General features: G+C 48.6%; 1 protein-coding gene across 1 annotated transcript in view; it reads left to right on the forward strand.

Annotated features, from left to right (window-relative positions):
• The window catches only part of NSUN2 (NOP2/Sun RNA methyltransferase 2), a 1,120,965-nt gene that overhangs the window by 446,994 nt on the left and 657,348 nt on the right, over window positions 1-16,623 (forward strand). The gene's annotated exons all lie outside the window — the stretch shown is intronic.

Below are 16,623 nucleotides of genomic sequence, written 5' to 3' on the forward strand. Positions count from 1 at the left end.
TTTGCCGTCACACAAACAGTCTGAAATAGTGAACGTTCAAGAGAAATCTTTGCCCAAACTCCATGCTACTTGCATGAAATGGTAGGACTTTCATCCTCCCCTCACCCTAAGTTAAATAGATGCCAAGGAACACACAGGTTTGGGCGTGTTTGTAATGTTAGCCCTAGTGTGATGTCCACTGTACCCATGATCCCTCACGTGTCGGTCACTCAGATTATTTCTTTCAGCCATATTGGTCGGATGTGTTTTGCAGAGTCTGTAGCTAAACTACCTTTTCTGAGTTAACAAAATCAGTCAGTAACTTTATTTGGCCATAAGGCCATGAAAGTACATGAAACATAAAACAACTTGACAAAAGCATTTGAAAATGTTAACAAATGTTAACAAATAGTTAAGTAACCATTAATACCTCACGCCAGTGAAAAGAAACGCAAATACACTTAGCTCAGAATCCCCAGTTCCAATCACAATCCCAGCAGTGACTAACTTCCTTCAGTCTTATACATGTCATGCCTCTGTTCTGTTACAACTCCACTGGGGTAGTCTCCCCAATGGCAACACATTGCCCCAGATAGTGGTGGGGCCTAGCTGCTGTCCGACAGTATTTTGTGATCAAGATAGGGACGGATTTGAATACAACCATTGGTTAATGGGGCACTTTTCATATGAATACCCAAGATACCACCAACTGTACCATGGTCCCAGTAATCTACCCAGATGAGATCAGTCATACCCCTCTGGTGTGGTACAGTTTTGAGATGCTCCCCTGAGATATAAAAAAAAAGCCACAAACAGTGTGTAGCTAATGCAAGCATTTATTTCTCAGCGCCTCCTTGGGTTCTTGTTGGTTACTGGGAATTTTGGGAACTTGATGCCAATACACCTGAAAATACACTGTGCCTCGCTTGATCCCTGCCCAGGATATATTGTATGGGCCCGCAGGTCAGCCACATAGGGGGTTCGATTTGTGCCACAGGGTCAGCCCGTGGCTTGTTGGTCAGCGATTTACTTCTGGAAACCTGGACTATTTTCCTGCTTGTAGATTTCTCTGCCCTTGGAGCCTTTTTGCTTGTTGTTGATACCAACCCAGAACACTCAGTCTTGTGTAGGTCCGAAAGCGTCTGCTACGTCGTGGCTCCAACAGTCCCAGTATGTTCTCCGCTTGCGCGGGCTGCCCCATCCCCAACTCAATCAAGATCATAGTACTTTTAACAATGACCGGGTTGGTGACCGTAGGCACCCCCATTGGGTGATTGGGCCCCATACTGTCCATACCACATTCTTTTCCACTTTAATTTCCTCATGAGGGCCACCAGAAAACACCCCCTCTCTGAGTTTGGGTGAGGTCCAGTAGTAACCTCTTTACTTCGCAGAGTTCTAGCTAGACAGTTTGACAAGAACAGGACTTGCATAGTACCTTGTTGACGAGGGAGTTGGTGGAATTAATGGATGAATGGGGTATCATTTGGGTACATGAGTGACTGAAACCCTGGGACAGATGATGTTCAGGGTTTTTCATGCTTTGGTCAGGATCTGTGGGTTTAGAAAGTGTTTTAGGCCTTTAGCGTAGCACTGTTTGACCTCCACAATTTCAGGGGTTTTAGCAGTTTCGTGGGCAATAAACTGGATAGTTTTGAGCTGGGTAAGCTGTAGATCCGGGGCTGGGGCCAATAGGCAGCAAGTTTGCATTTGAGCTAGAGTTCCTTGCAGGTGGGATCATAGTGTATTTATCCTTTAGGATCATTTGGTTTTTTGATTAAATCAATCTGGCATTCCTGGACGACTCCCCGCTCCCCCAACATTAAATTCGAATTTGAGGTGGAAATGCAATTGCTTATGCAATTTGGGTCCAAAGTTCCTTAATCTGCAATATGCTCTGTTTCGATCTCTGGCACTAGACCGATGATCTGCATAGTTTTGCCTCCCTACACTTAGTACTTCAAGGGATCCATGCCCAAAAATGTATTAATTTCCTTGATCAAAGAATAAGCTTCCTCCATGATTTTCATATAGCCCTGGAAGTGTCTTTCCAGAATAAGCATCTGGGCCCTCCACTTTGCGCTTTACTGTCAATCTCTTAAGTTTATGGGCTGCTCAGTCCTCCCCTTTGATCATACTGATGAGTGGCGAGCCGGGTGCATTATGATCAGCCATCATGCTGCAATGGTTGGAGCTTCTCACTTGAGAGTCCTGTAGGTTTGCTTCTCCCGGTGCAAACTTAATTGTTGGGCACAAACCCAGCAAGTGGGATAGCCTCCTCCTTTGCCCTCCTGAACTCTCTTCGGGACGCCGAACTCCCACTCCCTTTCCCCCATGGGCTTCACCCTGCCGGGGGGAGGCTTGGACAGCTGAAGGGTGGGGACATCCTGCTGGAGTGGGGAGGGATCCGCCAGACTCCCACAGGCTTATATTAACTTCTTTTGAAGTAACCGTTCAATAGACATATTGACGATCGTCCGATAGGCAACTGCCGAATCTGACGGGCGATCCAGCGACTTGCTTCGGCCTAGCAGTAAGGGTGACTTGCAGGGTGGGGCGCACTGATTACATTACCTTATCAGAGAATGCATACCTCAACTACTTACGTATACTGCATTTGTCTGGCTGCTTTTATAATTTTCATTCACCATGATATGATAGGTTATTTATAATGCGCTTAATACCCAGCGGTTTCCAAGCGTGGACCTGGGGATCGAGCTTGTGTTGCTCCATGTCTTTCTTCCAAGGCGAGCACGTTGCCCCTGAGACAAGGAGAGAACTCCCTTAAAAAAATCTGTCCAAGCTGCAACAGAAAATATTCATGGAAGGGCACACATTGAGCATTTTATCTCTGCCTTCTCCAAGACCCCCCAGAGGGGCTTTGTGCATATTGTAAGTTATTTAGGCCTAAAACCCTAAAATAATGACACCAAATGGTGGGCAGCCCAAATCATAAACAGCTACGGCACCTTTTGAGTTGGACCAGGAAGGCCAAGGCAGAGACTTCTCCATTTCAGAGACAAAACGTTTAAAAAAAAAAAACTTTCGGGCTCATGCACGTCGGTCCACAGTCCCGAAAGGCAGTTGTAGCGCCCTGCTGTGGGGAAAACCCATGCGACAGACACAGTGCACTGTGAGAAACCTGAAGGTGTTGCCATAGCTAGTCCCCGGGGAGCTGTCATCAAAGTGGCCAGGACACGGCCATCACTATTAGAACCAGTTCCTGAGGGTGGACCAGTGAGGGAGGTTCACCTGGATGGGGGGGGGGTGTCTTCGAGGAGTGGTACACTGACGGGTGAGACAAGATATTCCCTTTTTTTAAAACCTTTTCCCCATCCTCTCATGTAGGACATTCCAAACCACTGCCCTCCCTCCCGGTCCCTCTCCTTTTCCGCCACAAACACTTTCGGCCAACAGACTAAAACTAGAGCTATTTACATGACATGTCCCAAAACCAGTGTCCGGCAAAGTCAGGCAATTGATCAGAATCCCACACACACACTTGGCGACCCTTTCCCTTCCACACAGGGATAAAAGGTGGAGTCTGAGCACTGTACGAGAAAGTGGAATACGACAGACGGCACATTGAGATGGCTAATAGGTGGCAGTTCAAGAGAAGGAGAAAGATGGCGGGAAGCCAGAGGGTGGCGAGGAGAGAAGTAACCTTTACCTTTTCGTCCCAGGCCCGCAGAACCTTTGTGGAGGAGAATCAAAGACTGCCGACAATAGCACAAGTGTCCTACTGCAGATGTCAACGGTACACAGGGCAAGCCTATGCTGATAAGGCAGAGCAGAGGAGACTCCCACACCTGTGGTACCGGCCTTGACTCCAGAAGAAGCTAAAGCCAAGCGGTTCATAAGTCAGTGAGCCGAGGGGAGAATCGATGAGCACCGGGCTGTTTTAAGTAGGAATCGCCAAGTGGCAACTTTTGAAACAAAGCTGATGAAATATAATTGAACTGTAAAGAGTGTGAAGGGGAGACCAGCTGCATAGGGAAAGCGGCACCACGTGGATGCTAACTCGAGACTCTGGTCTACAAGCACTGTGAAAGAAAGGGAAGTGAATCCCACAGCAACTGAACATTGAGAAACCAAGGCCATTGAATCCGGTTAAAGACGAGAGGGGTCTGAGCCTGACTGAGGGACATCCAGAGGTGAAGCCATCACCTGAGAAGATAAAAAGGCAAAGCCACTGAACTGGTTGACAAACATTAAGAAACTGAGAAGTCTCAGCCTAGAAGAGGGGGGACCCAGGGGTGAACCCATCACCCAGAGAATATTAGGAACGAACTTTCCTTTGTTAAAGGAACTTTAGTTTTTGGTTAGCTGAACACGTCTGACCCGAAGGCAAGAAACCTTCTAATGAAACAAAACTTGGCCTTCGGTCCTGAGAACTCTCATTGGAACTGTTGTCTCATGCTAGAGAAACCCGACACTTTACTGTGCTCCACCAACTCCACCTTACCCCGTGCTCAAAACATGGGGAAGGGAGACCCAGGCTACCGCCTCCTGACTTATTTGAGATCACTCCCTTCTTTTTTTTTTTGAAACTTAACCCTACACCCTTTGTAGTAAGTGTAAGGAATTGGCAATCTTTTTTTATTATAGGCCCTTTTATTTGACTTGACACCACTAGGACTGCCATATTATCATTTGATGGTCGACACCCGTCCCCATTTTAGGTTTAGATTAGGTGTTTTTCTAACCCGCATACCACCTTCATTGTTCAATCAACACCCTTGAACTGTGATCACTTGTATGTCTTTCTTGTTGTCAGTTAATTCCTCAATGTGCACGCAAACCTAAGCAAACACTCCTGTAAGCTTGCGTAAAAAAAGTCCCTAGACGGATGTTTTGCAGACACCAAAAAACATAAGTCATGATGGCGTAAACACCACAAAAAGATCCATAGGCACATTTCGTTTACACCTCCTGTCCCTGAGAAAGTTCCACAATATTCAGATGCTCACTCCTTTATCAGTCTCTCCAGAAACAGGCCTAGAGAAGACCCTAATGCTGTTGGTTCCCCTAGCTGAAACGCATAGCACAGGAACATGGTCAAAGGAACGATTCGAAGATATAATGGACAGTCTCCTCTTTAGTAGACTTTATGAATACGTATCCAATTACACAAAACCCATTTGTTTTTTAAATGGGTCCACCCTTGGAAAAGAAGCCAACCCTTAGCAAAATCACCAAGGTACCAGACATAACCCACCCACACTCCTAGACATCTCTCATGACTCTTTCCAAGAGGACAATGAGGCAGATCGATGTGTGGTATGCTAACCAGGATGATCCAGATGAATGTTATCAAGAAGACCGTCATACCATTATTGACACTCCAGATGTTAAACGGGAGAGTCGCCACAGCTCAGCTATTGACAACCAATTGTTATACAATGATTTGTTAAAGGGGCTGCAAATCATTTTAATATTCATACCGAGGAAACAATGGAGAACACTGACTTTGTGGAGGATATTTTAAACAAGAAAAAGGCCATCAGCCAATCTATTCTTCTCTTACAGTCCTTAAAGAAGAGATTGCCCAGTCACTTACTACACCCGAACTTACTCAAGCAGTTAAAAGTGGAATAGATTTTTAAACCATCTTCATCGGACCCTTTTTATATTAGAGGACATACTAAGCGCGATTCCCGGGTGGTTACCACCACTAGAAAAAAGGGCTAGTGTTCCACTCTCTAGTTTTGAGGCACCTCACAATAAGGAATGCAAGAGATACTGTATACCTTAGGGAAAAGATTAACAACCTTCAGAGCATATATACCACAAATTGTAAATGATACCACTTTATTTGCAAGCTATAACAGCACACAGTGGGACAAGATACAATAACATCTTGATTCTGTGTCGATCCTGGGAAATCACAACTCCTTAAGATTTCCACCTAGGGAAATCTGGTAGCACTAAACATGTTTCCAAATATTTTAGACTCCAGAGACTTCTGGGAGAGTCATTGCTGAAGGGACCCTGCTTAAGCACCGTTCATGGCTCCGTGTTTCAGGATTTAAAACTGGGACACTGGCATCTTTAATCAGTATGCCTATTGGAAGATTCAGTCCTCTTTGGTAAGGCAGTTGATGACCAACTGGAAACTAGAAAGGAGACATTAAAGACATTGGATCAGATCTCAAAACCTTTTTATCCTGCGGGGCACCTTTATCACATGGCGCACTTTTCGGAGCTAAGGTTTGACGAGATCCAATCAGTCGCGATTTGGAGCATCCTCCTCTGCCTACTAAAGTCACCACGGATCCAACATCCTCTTATCAGTCAAACCAGAAAAGAGGGTTCCTTACAGGCAAAGACAGAGTTGCAGCATCTAGAGGCTCAACTGCCCCGCCAACAAATGACGCTCCAGTTAATGTACCCTCCCACGCTTCAGTAGGGGGTTGCATATCATCGTTCACCAATGCATGCGATGGGATAGCATTGGTTCGATGTGTGCTCACAACCGTGGCAAACGGTTCTTCCGTCATTTCTAGAAACACTTCACCACCATTCTCTTCAAACGAGAAGAATGTTGTTGGAACGTTACTTTATTTTCGAGGACATTTTAACAAGAAATGGAGATGGTACCACCTGTAGAAGAAAACCAGGTGGTTCCTTGTTACAAAGAAAGATCTAACAATGTGCCCGGTTTTAGAAGTGCGCCCTGCAAGTGCTCCACAAGTGTTTACAAAAGTACTGCAGTAGTGACTGCACACTTACCAAGGAAGTCCATTCTAGTGCACCCTTATCTAGATCACTGGCTAATAGGCAACACACCTTGGTTCTTGGTTGTGTCAACAAAATACTCAACAATCAATCAACCTACTGTTTCAATTGGGATTCTCTATCAACGAGAAAGTCAACCATTTTTAGGGGCACTAATTCGAACAGAAGACGGCCTAGTCTTCCCCTTCGAGAGGGTACAAAACATGCTATTTCAGATAAAGCCATGCACCTTATAGGAATGATGGCTTCTTGCATTTATCTTGTGCCACATTCACGATTGCGCATTTGTCCTGTGCAGTAGTGGTTGACGAAACAATGGTTGCAAGCAAGCGGTCTGTGGGACGATCTAGTGGTGGTTTTGCAACCTCTGGTTCTTTAACTGCAGACGTGGTCCAAAGAAAACCTTTTAAAGGGAAAGATCAGCTATCGACGCCACTCTCACTATAGATGCATCCCTAAGAGGGTGGGGAGCTCATTTTCTCCATCACACTGCACCCTGGATGTGAGTACAGGCATTAGCCAAGAAAGCATATCCACCTTTTGCACTACTAGCGGTCTTCAAACCTCTGCAAGGTTTCGAGCTAGACATGTACAAAAAGTCTTCATTCGAGGGGATTGGGTCCTCCGACGTATTCCATATCTATGACCGTAATCTCCACAGCTGTGCTGCTTCGGAAAATCTTTCGGCGTCTGCATCCTGCGTCGATGACATCGATACGCCGTCCTCAAGGACCTCCTCCAACGTCACGAGATGTTATAAGTAGGACGCACGACACCCGTAGCCTCAGTTCCATTTTTTCCGCGAACGTGTTCGCTTCAGAGATCACGGCACGCCTCGACTCTTTGGAGTTTGTTTTTTCGGCTCTTCGAACCTGTTTGTTTGAAGTATTATACGGGATGTCTTCCTCTTCTTCCAACCCGCGTACAGGCTTCAAGAAGTGTGGGGACTGCGGGTCCAAGATGTCGGTGACGGATTTGCACGATGCCTGCCTCTGGTGCCTCGGGGAGGCCCACGACACAGGTGATTGTGTCGACTACCAGTCGCTTACGTCCAAGGCCTTGCGGGAACGTAAGAAGAAGCGGTCGGTCGGTAAGGTGTCCAAGCCCCAGAAGGTGAGGTCCACTGGGCTTTTGACGGACGATTCGAGGGGTGACTCTCTCCGCATCGTAGTTTTAAGTCTAGGGGGTCTTGGTCCCGGAGTGGGTCCTGCCACTCCTCTGCCTCTTCAAGGCACTCCCGGAAGCGCCGTCATCGGTCGCCTTCCTCGTCCGAGGACTCCACCCATCGGCGGTTGTCTTATCCCACCAAGCGTTCCTCTCCTGAGGAATGGGCTTCCTTTGGGAAGGAAATGTTGGCGATTCTTGAAGCGCAGGGCTCCGGTCCGTCCGCGCCTCCGAGAGGGGTCGATCGTGACCATACTGGAGACACCGCTCGTACGCCTTCAGGCTCGGGTGGTCGGCACGATTCGCGGGAGGTCCTGCTCGGACAAGGGGAATCGTTCCGGTCATGCCCGTTCCAGGCCCCGGTCCTCGACGCGCTCGAGCCCATGTGCACCTGTGAAGTCTTCGAAGAAGACGTCGACGCCAGTGGTGCAGAGGTTGTCGACGGACTCTCGAGGCTCCGCCTCTGAGGAAGTCGTCGACGCCATAGGCGCCCAGGCTGTCGAAGGACACGCTCGGGGCTCCACCCTCGAGGCCTGTGTCGAAGCCGTTGATGTTGTCGGTGCCGCGCTTGACGCCGATTCGCTCAACGCCTTTCGAGGCTGTGGTGTCGGAGGTACCCCGTGGCACGGGGGAACCCCCTAGAAAGGCTCTGGCCAAGGCAAAACATGCCGTTCTCCCGTGTTCTTTGCCCCTTTCCAGCCTATGGAGTATATTTCCGAGGTGGAAGAGGGTTCTGAAGATGGGTTGGTTCCGGACACGGTGCCAGATGAGATTCTTTCTGGTCATAGTCAGATTGAGGACTTGTGTCAGTCACTGCATGATGCCAGTGGTCTGGACACCTCTCCGGAGGTGGAGTTCTGTAGGCCTGACGCCCATGCCGAGTCATCGTACTGGCGCCTTATGTCGAGTGTCACAGACTACTTGGGGTGGTCAGCGCCCCTAGTTGATTTTGTGCAGGATGACCTGAAGGATATCCTCGACCAAGGCCCACCCACTGACCCGGTACTGCCATTCCATATGGCTCTGCAAAGAAGGGTGGCAGCGGCTTGGACTGCTCCGGAGAGTCTCAGCCAGTAGTGACCACGCACCCCACTCCGCAGAGTTTGGTGGTGCAGGCGGCTATGGCCCCAGCAAAGCAGGCGTTGTATCCTATCATCCCTCCTGAAAGGGACGACCAGCGTTTTGATGGCTTGGCGAAGAAAGTGTTTTCTTCAGGGGGTATGTCTCTTCAGGCGGCCAACTCCGTATGTGCCTTGTCACGTTTCACGCACACTCTGTGGAACTGTTTTTCATTAGCGGCTGAACATATTCCCGAAGGGGACGAACGGGATGTTTTTCTTGCTATTATTCAGGATGGCAAGGATGCCATGTGTGAGTCCGTTCAGTCGGGTTTGGACATGGCAGACTGTGTCAGCCGGTCCATGGCGGCAAGCACCATGATACCAGGTTTGCGTGGTTGAGGAAGTCGGGGTTTGCTCCTGATGTCCAAGCCAGGCTCCTCAACATGCCCTTTGATGGTGAACATCTTTTTGGCAGCAAAGCTGACAAGAGCCTTGAGAGGTTGCAGACCTCCAAAGCTGCAGCGAAGTCGTTGGGCGCTGCAGTCCGCCAACCTCCGCCTTTTTGTCCTAGGGGACAGCAGTGGAGGGGAGGTTCCTTTTCGTTATTACTCATCCTTTAGTAAAGCGAGAGGAACTGCAAGTAAAAGGGGAAACCGTAGGAGTGCCAGAGGTGGGAAACAAGGTACTCGAGGTGCCAAGGCCGCGCAAGCAGTTGCATCTTTGCCCTCCGGCAACGCCGCAGCTGCTTCTGCTCAGTCATGAGGCCCATGCTTCGCCGGTTGGGGGAAGGCTGGCGCAGCATCTTGTAGAATGGCGTGCCATTACTTCAGATGTGTGGGTTCTGGAGATCATAGCTCACGGCTACTGTCTTCCTTTCTGGCAGAGGCCTCTCGACAATCCACCAGGGAATCTCTCTTTGAAGAGCCCGGATCCGCTCCTTGCACAGGAAATTCAATCCCTGCTGGAGAAAGGCGCCATAGAACTGGTGCCTGTAGCGGAGAGGAACAAGGGATGGTATTCCCCTTATTTTTTTATTTTGAAGAAAGACTGGGGATTGAGACCCATCATGGACTTGCGCGGTTTGAACAAACTCCTCAGGAAGGACAAGTTCAAGATGGTTACTCTCAAGTCCTCCAGCCCCTTCAACTTCAGGACTGGTTGGTGTCTTTCGTCCTCAAGGACGCTTATTTTCATGGGCCGATCCATCCCAAGCACAAGAAGTACCTGAGGTTCGCGGTTGGCGACTCGCATTTTCAGTTTCGGGTCCTGCCGTTTGGATTAACCTCCGCCTGAGGGTTTTCACCAAGCTCATGGTGGTGGTGGCAGCGTATCTCAGGAAAGGGGGGGGATTCACGTCTAACCCTACCTGGATCATCTGTCCGTCACCTGCCACTCCCTTCACAGGCTGCGCTTCTCCCTCAACTTGTCCCACATGACGCCAACTCAGGGGCTCCAGTACATCGGAGTAGTGCTCGACACGTCCCTGGGACAATGTTTTCCTCCCCAGGTGAGGGCTCATCACATTCAGCAGATGATGCACAAGCTCCAACATGCCCAGAGTCTCCCTGCGTTCGAGTTCTTGAGATTGGTCGGCCTCATGGCATCCTGCATTCTTCTGGTGCCAGAGGCCAGGTTGCGGATGAGATCTTTGCAATGGCACTCAAGCTCCAGTGTTCAGTCCTCCGGCAGGATGTCTAAGCCTGTTCAGGTGCCGTCTTCGGTTGCTCAGGACCTTCTGTGGTGGGCCGTCAAAGGCAATCTGATGAAGGGGGCTCCTTTTTGGCTACCGTAGCCGGAGGTGTCGATCGTGACGGACGCATCCCTCACGGGATGGGGAGCTCATGCCAACGAGTTGACAGTCCGCTGTCTTTGGTCTCCGTCGGAGTCCAGACTCCATATCAACCTGTTGGAGCTGAAGGCCGTCAGGCTTGCACTGAAGGCTTTTCTGCCGACTGTGCGAGGAAAGAATGTCCTGATTCTGACGGACAATACTGTGGCCATGCACTACCTCAACAAAAAGGGGGGTGGGCAGGGTCACTTCCTCTGTGCAAGGAGGCGATGCAGCTCTGGTTCTGGGCCATCCAGCAGGAAATTTCGATCTCGGCAGTTCATCTGGCCGGAGACTAAAACAAGACGGTGGACGCTCTGAGCAGGCAGAGCACGATCTCTCATGAGTGGGAGCTGGCTCGGGAGATTCTCCTGGAGATCTTCACTCTTTGGGGGACCCCTCAAGTGGATCTCTTCGCCTCCAGTGTCAACCGGAAGTGCAAAAGGTTCTGCTCATGGGAATTTACTCCAAACGGAGCGTTAGGGGACGCGTTAGTGGTGGAGTGGTCCTTCCCGTTGCTGTACGCGTTTCCTCCAGTCCCCGTCATTCCACAAGTGCTGAGGAGGTTACGGAGGTTCGGTTCCCGGATGATCCTCATTGCTCCGGCATGGGCCCGGAGGACGTGATACCCAGACCTTATGGACTTGTCCATCTGCCCGCCACGTCTTCCCTACCGAGACAATCTGCTCTCACGGGAGGTGGGGGGGGGGGGGGGGGTCAGGTTCTCCATCCAGAGGTCAGATCCCTCAACCTTCACGCTTGGCTTTTGAAAGGTTAAGTGATAAGGATTGGGACCTCCTTGAAGACGTGATGGAGGTGTTGCTTTTGGCCAGACGGCCGGCAACAAAGTCCCTGTGCCGTTGGAGGAAGTTCTGCGACTGGTGCAGGGTTCAGAATGTGGATCCTTTTTCATGTGACATTCCCATGGTTCTGTCTTTTTTGCTTTCTTTGACCCACAAGGGCCTACAAGTGGGTAACATTAAAGGTTACCTGGCGGCTCTGTCTATATTTAAGCGCTCGTCTGAGGAGTGTTCTTATTTTAAAATCCCTTTTGATTTCTCAGTTTCTGAAACGGCTCACTAATGTGTTCCCTCCGTCACCTTTCCAGGTGCCTGGTTGGGATCTGAACCTTGTTCTCAGGTTTCTAATGGGTACTCCCTTTGAGCCTTTGCATTCTTGTCCTTTGAGACTGTTAACACTTAAAACTGTGTTTTTAGTTGCAGTCACTTCCGCTCGCAGAGTGAGTGAGTTACAGGCACTTTCAGTTAAGCCACCCTTCACTGTGTTTCATAAGGACAGGGTTGTCCTTAGAGTTCGTCCTTCCTTTCTTCCGAAGGTGGTGTCGGAATTTCATTTAAGCCAGGTTATTCTTACGGCATTTTATCCTCCACATCCTGGTAAGGAAGAGGAGAGGCTCCATAGGCTGGATCCTAGGAGAGCTTTAAGCTTCTACATTTCCTGCATGTCCCGGGTCAGAGTGAACGATCAACTCTTTATTGGTTAATATGGAAGGCGTTTGGGACAAGCTGTTACTAACCAGACTTTGTCTCGATGGATCATCTTGGCAATTTCCAAATGTTATCGCTTGGCGGGTAAGGACCCTCCGGTAGGCTTACGGCCCATTCTACCAGGGGTATGGCTGCCTCTACTGCCCTGCAGAGGTATCGGGTAATATTTTCGGCACCAAAAATATCACCGTACATATGGTCGTCGGGAACGGCCATAGGCGATATTTTTGCGGCGAAAATATCACATGAAACTCTGCAGAGGGGTGTTCCCATTCATGACATCTTTGATGCAGCCACCTGGGTTTCGGTCCATACTTTTTGTACGTCACTACTCCCTCGATTCTATCTGGGGGCAGGATCTGGCCTTTGGCAAGGCGGTCCTTTACTCTGCAATTTGATTGGGCATTCTAAATTTGTATACTCTAAATTCTTTTCCCTCCTCCTTACGTTGGTAGTGCTTTGGGAGTCTGTCATAGATATGGAATACGTCGGAGGACCCAATCCTCTCAAAGAACAAGTTACTCTTACCTGGTAACGTTCTTTCATTGAGATGGTCCGACGACGTATTCCAGATCGCTCCCTCCCTGCGTACCCCGCTACAGAATTTCTTATGCGATTGCAGCTTACGTTTCCACAAAGCTTTCTGTGGTCATACTGGCAGAAGATTGGTGCCACACTTTCTGGGGAAAAAAACTACAACTGTGGCTACGGGCGTCATGCGTCCTACATATAACATCTGGTGCCGTCGGAGGAGGTCCTAGAGGACGGCGTATTGACGTCATCAACGCAGGACGCAGAAAGATTTTCCGAAGCAGCACAGCTGTGGTGATTACTGTCATAGATATGGAATACGTTGTCTGATCATCCCATCGAAAGAACGTTACCAGGTAAGAGAGTAACTTGTTCTTCTTACAGATATCACTACAGCTATGTTCTACATAAACGGGGAGAGACTAATTCTCCAGGGCTGTCCAGACTAGCCCAGAACATATTGCTGTCTGTGGACACTAAAATACATGTTTCTCCTAGCGCATGTTCCAGGGGAACACAATTATCTAGTGGACGTACGAACCAGAAGTTAAGTGCTGCCCTCGGAACACGAATGGCAATTAAATACAGATGTGCTACAAAACGTCTTCACAAACATGGGGTTCACAGACATAGACCTCTTTGTTACACAAGAGAATGCAGAATGCCAAGACTGTGCTTCCAGGATTTTCCATACAAAATCCAAAGGAAATGCTCTGTTAGCTGCTCAGGGACACCTGCGTATGCTTCCCCCCCAAACACCTCTTCTTTACAGAATAGTCGGCAAGCTACACCAGGGACAAGTGGCCTTAATCCTAGTAGCTCCAATGTGGGCACGACAAACATGGTTTTCACACCTACAAATGTCTTGTTGTCCTCCAATGAAACGCACATACCCTTACAACATGTCATGTCGAGCCCACCACCAGAATCACTATACACTTGTACACTGTTTCACCCCCAGAAGCCAGGCTCCCCCACTCACACACAAAGGACATTCTTGGATCCAGTACAGTGGGTATAGAGGCCAGTTCGATGCATTCAATGCGCACCTGGCATTTAGTGCAAGCAATGGACAGGGATTGGAGCCAACTTCCTAGTACCACAAAGACAGCCGACCATCAGGCCAAGGACATTACTGAAGCCTACACATCTAGCGGATGGGAGTGGTTGTCTATATAAACCAGACCTCAAGCGTGAAGCTCCGCTCTGCGTTATTCTGCAACCAGCAGCTCAACGCTTACCAATGAACGCTAGCTCCAAACCTGCAGAGACAAGAGAAGACTTGCATTCGATCTCAGCAAAAGACATTTAGCAACCTGAACACTTAACTTGATATCACACGGCTCCTCGCAGCCCTCCCAGCAGCTCCGGTTCCATCCCTCATTTCTGCGCCGCTTTCATCCCTCATTTCAGTGCCTGATTCAACCCTCTTTTCAGCGCCGGCCTCATCCCTCAATTAGCTTGCTGCCCTGTCTGCTCCGGGGCCGACACCTGTAACAAAAGGACAACAATCAAACGGCCAAGCATGCAACTTAAACAGCAAGCAACTCTCTTTGAACTTACCTTAGGAAACACGACGCGCGTATCACAGCAGCAGCTAGTACCGCTGCTCATCGCGCTCAGCAAACAGCTGTGCAAGGCATTCCACAGAAGCTCTACAGCCACCTGTTAGAGAGAATGCTCAAAAATGTGCTAATTCCCTTCTCCTTTAGAGACCCCCAGCAACTTCGCTGGGTTTTGATGACTTTTTTTACCTGAAGTGTGAGAGCCTTTTTCCCACTTTCTCATGTATTTTGATATGTGTTTTGCTCTTGTGTTTTCTTTGGTTATGGAGTTTTAGACAACTCCATAGGAATCATCTTCATTTATCACAAAGCACACTCAGGTTTTCCCAAGGTTTAAATACCTTCTCTGGGATTAACTGTTTCCCTGAGAAAGTAAAGTGAAATTGACTTTACTAGTCTTTTTAAATTCGTAGACCCAGCACACCCTATATTACAATGCTGGAGGGGTTACTTAGTACCCACTGTGTCTAGATACTCATGTTGCAGTCAAATGGTAGACTTTCCTCTCAGAATGGCCGGTGGCAGTGGTTTTACAATGAATACAATGTTTTTTCCCGACCCCCGAACTATTCGTAGCTCCGGTAGCGTTAAATCACGGGAGCCATGTTTTTCAAGATGGCGTTTGAGCCCACTTTGTTTAAACGGGTCCCGGTCTTCTTTTTTCATTATTTGTTTTTGGAAAGGGCCCTCTAGAGTTTTTCTCTGCGCGCCAAACCAGGCTTGGTCCCTTTGTTCCTTTGGCGGGCTTCAGGAGTGAAGACCGCCTCTGGCGCCCGAGTGTCTGGGGTGGGCAGGAATTGAGGGAGGTCCCCAAAACTCACTGTGCTAAGTCTCCTAGGACACCCAAATGCACTCTGTGGTGATTGGCTGACTGACCGGCAAGGACAGCCACCCTGTTGGGTGAGTGACAGCGAGGTTGGAATGAATGGGAGAGAACTGAATAAAAGGCGAGTCTTTTGGCTTGGAAGGCAGAGTCGACCACTGGAACGAAAGAACCGAAGACCAGTTTAAAGAAGACGGCTGCTGCAACTCCTGGACCGTTGATTTGCCTGGTGAAGCCCTGCTGCAGGTCCGAATCGCCAAGTTCACCTCGAACTGCGAAGCCCCTGCAAGGACGACTTCTCCCTTTTCAGTTGGTGGGACCAATCAACTTGACAAGCCACCTGGACACCTCATCTCGGAGCTGGTTGAATTTCCTTGAGTTGCAGCAGGAAACCATAGAACCAGGGATGGGGACACCAGTTTGTGTGCTTTTCTTAGTTACCAGAATCGAAATTTGCCAGTTGCACGCTTTTGATTGTTAAAGTGCAGTGCAGGAGTCCCACGACGTCCTCCCTCTTGTCCCCACAATGAGTCACAGGAACAGCGAGATATGCAGGAACTGCCAGGAACAGAAGTAATCGGCTGCCTCGTTTCTTCATTTGTAAGGTACTGTAAAACCAGACTGAGAGTACTTAACTCTCACAGTGAAAGTGCTTGAAACTTTCCCAACTCACAGGCCTAATCGGCTTGTGACCCAACATATGATTCTTCTTGCTACAAACTATTCCTAAGAACTTTTGGAGAGACTTTTCCTTTTTACTACTGCTTTATCCTATCCAGGACTTTAAGCCGTTGACTTTGGCCTAGCCTGTTGAATTTACTCTTCTGGTGAACTCTAAACATTTGCACTTCCTAATGAATAATTGTAACCTTTCATGGTCTAATAAACTTTACCTTTTACTCCTCTTAAAGTATTTCTGAAATAGTATTGAAGTGTATTTGTGTGTCTCATATAATTGCCTCCTTCTATTGAATGTTTTTTTTAATTGAATGGTTAATAAATGAATAAGTATTTAAACAAGAAACCTTGAGTCTAAGTTTATTTAAACAGCTTGGATTGTATACCTCTGTGTAATATCATTACTGCTCACATTCCCTCTGGAGATAAGCCTGGCTGCTCAGCACGCTACCAAACCTGTGTGGTACAGACTTATACCAAAGGTTGGTTTTTCTTACACCTGTAGTCTTAGTTGTCTGTGGTGGCCCCAGAGGATACTGCATTCAAACTTTGCCTAACACAAGCCAGCATCCCGGGCCAAGTTGTTTCGACTCTCTACAAGCCATCCACAGGATGCAAGTCAAGCCCCCTGAACACCCCCCAAGGGCCCAGGTCCCCCAGACAGAAACTGACCATCCTGCCAGGTCCCAGAACATTATCAAGGGAATCTCACACTGTAATACAGGCCACAGCTGGTCTGGGTCTGGAA

Source organism: Ambystoma mexicanum, chromosome 5p (assembly GCF_040938575.1).
Source record: "Ambystoma mexicanum isolate Mex_15411 chromosome 5p, UKY_AmexF1_1, whole genome shotgun sequence".
Classification (NCBI taxonomy): Eukaryota; Metazoa; Chordata; class Amphibia; order Caudata; family Ambystomatidae; genus Ambystoma; species Ambystoma mexicanum.